Raw genomic sequence first — 2,819 nt, 5'->3', positions numbered from 1 at the left:
TGTAGGACTTGCTGATGGTGGAAAGGGCATCTTCTGGGCAGAGAGAACAGCATGTGCCAAGATCCAGTGGCAGCAAAAAGCTGGGGAGAATCTGGGAAGGTCTCTCTTTGGCTGAGTTGAGCACAGGGTTCAGAGGAGGGTGGATGAGGGACATAAATTTCTGGATGTAGCAAGGGCTGGAGCGAGGCCTTGCAAAGGAGTTTAAACCTTAGAGGTAATAAGCAACACGACCGGATTTCTTTCCTCAGCGATCTCCCTGGCAGCAGCAGGGCGGGCAGGTGGGGGCCCACGCGGGGTGGACTCAGTGGCAACAGGACTGAGACTGCAGACTGGAAAGAAGGGACTTCCCTGGTGGTCCAGAGGTCAGAACTCGCACTGCCAAGGGCCGAGATTCCGTCCTTGGTCCAGGAACTGAGATCCTGCAAACCATGGAGCCCCCCCCCCCCAAAAAAAATATATAACTAGGAAAGAGAGAGTTGTGACAGTCCAGCTGGAGGAGCACCGAAAGGGGAGAAGTGACAGAGGGAGGCTCGGGAGGCCTCGCTGGCTGCACAGAGCAGGGCGGCGGCAGGCCGCTCACCAGGCTCGGTCTGGCTGGAGCGTCCCGGGGAGTGTAGCGCGTTAGTGACACTGACTCGGCTATTGACTTGCTGCAGGATGGCTACTCAATGGCTCTGAGCCTCAGTTTCCTCATTTGTAAAAGGCTGATGCATATCAATTTGTGGGATTATTGTGAGGACTTCATTTTATTTACGTATTTTTTAAAGACTGACTGTATAGTTGATGTACATGTTCTGTTAGTTCCTGCTGTACAGCAGAGTGAATCAGGTGCTCATATACATACATCCACTCTTTTCTAGACTGTTTTCCTATACAGGTCTTTATAGTGATTAAAGTTGAGGACTTCATTTTTATTTCTAAATTTATTTTTTTTAATTGACGTACATAGTTGATTTACAGTGTTGTGTTACTTTTGGGAGGTGTACAGCAAAGGGATTCACTTATTACATGAATCTACTCTTCAAATTCTTTTCCCACTTAGGTTATTGCAGAATATTGAGCAGTTCCCCATGCTATATGGTAGGTCCTTGTTGGTTATCTCTGGCTATCTATTTTATTTGTTTTTAAATATTTATTTATTTTTGGCTGTGCTGGGCCTTCATTGCTGCACGTGGGCTTTCTCGTATTGCCGCGAGTGGGGGTACCCTAGTGACGGTGCGCAGGCTTCTCATTGCAGAGGTTTGTCTTGTTGGGGAGCGCGGGCTCTAGAGCAGGCTCAGCGGTGTGGGGCACGGGCCTGGCTGCCCCTCGGCATGTGGGATCTTTCTGGACCAGGGATTGAACAGGTGTCCCCCGTGTTGCAAAACAGATTCTTAACCACTGGACCACCAGGGAAGGCTGGTTACCTATTTTAAATATAACATATGTGTACCTGTCAATCCCAAACTCTGAATCTATCCCTTCCCCCCTCCCCTCAGGACTTCATTTTAAAGGGATTTTAAGTGTCTGGCACATTAACAAGGGGCTTCTGTACAAAGTGCTTGTTACATAAATGGGTAACTCACAGAGACACGTTTGGGGAAAAGACAGGATCTTTTCTGGATGTGTGTAGAGTGCCAGGAGCCTACGGGACATTGCTATGAGGCTGTTGAAAAACAGACTTGGAACTCTGGAACAAGGTCTAGACAGAGATAGACTTTATGAGCGGGAGTTGCCTCCAGAGGAATGGAGGAAATTGCTTAGAAATACTGCACCAGTAAGAAGAGGGAAAGGGAAGTAACAGGATGGACAACAACATGTGGAAACTGAAGCCGAGACTCTGGAGAAAACGACCAAGTAGGGCTGACTACCGAGGATGCGTGCTGAGAACCCGGGACCAGGGAGGCTGAGAGCTCGCACAGGGAGACAAGGATCTCCGGGTCAGAAAAGAGAAGGCTCATCTTTCAAGAGCTGAAGTAGAGGAGGTGAGCAGGAAAGACAGACCTAAAGCTGGAAGGGTGGACACAAAAGTACCCAGCATGGAAATTCAGGAGGACGTCATGGGCAACATGCTCACCAGGTGGCGCCAAAGACCCTCCGCGGAGATTAACACCTGTTAAGAAACAGTGTCAGACTATTTTGGGGGGCTCCAAAATCACTGCAGATGGTGATTGCAGCCATGAAATTAAAAGACGCTTACTCCTTGGAAGGACAGTTAGGACCAACCTAGATAGCATATTCAAAAGCAGAGACACTACTTTGCCAACAAAGGTCCATCTAGTCAAGGCTATGGTTTTTCCAGTGGTCATGTATGGATGTGAGTTGGACTGTGAAGAAAGCTGAGTGCAGAAAAATTGATGCTTTCTAACTGTGGTGTTGGAGAAGACTCTTGAGAGTCTCTTGGACTGCAAGGAGATCCAACCAGTCCATTCTAAAGGAGATCAGTCCTGTGTGTTCTTTGGAAGGAATGATGCTGAAGCTGAAACTCCAGTACTTTGGCCACCTCATGCAAAGAGTTGACTCATTGGAAAAGACTCTGATGCTGGGAGGGATTGGGGGCAGGAGGAGAAGGGGATGTCAGAGGATGAGATGGCTGCATGGCATCACCGACTTGATGGACATGAGTTTGAGTGAACTCCGGGAGTTGGTGATGGACAGGGAGGCCTGGCGTGCTGCAATTCATGGGGTCGCAAAGAGTCGAACACGACTGAGCGACTGAATTGAACTGAACTGAAGCATCCTTTCCAGATGTGATAGTCGCTCAGCCATGTCCAACTCTTTGTGACCCCATAGACTGCGGCCCGCCGGGCTCTTCTGTCCATGGAATTCTCTAGGCAAGA

This window comes from Ovis aries, chromosome 20 (assembly GCF_016772045.2).
Source record: "Ovis aries strain OAR_USU_Benz2616 breed Rambouillet chromosome 20, ARS-UI_Ramb_v3.0, whole genome shotgun sequence".
Taxonomy (NCBI): domain Eukaryota; kingdom Metazoa; phylum Chordata; class Mammalia; order Artiodactyla; family Bovidae; genus Ovis; species Ovis aries.
Note: the sequence above shows the minus strand (reverse complement) of the source record.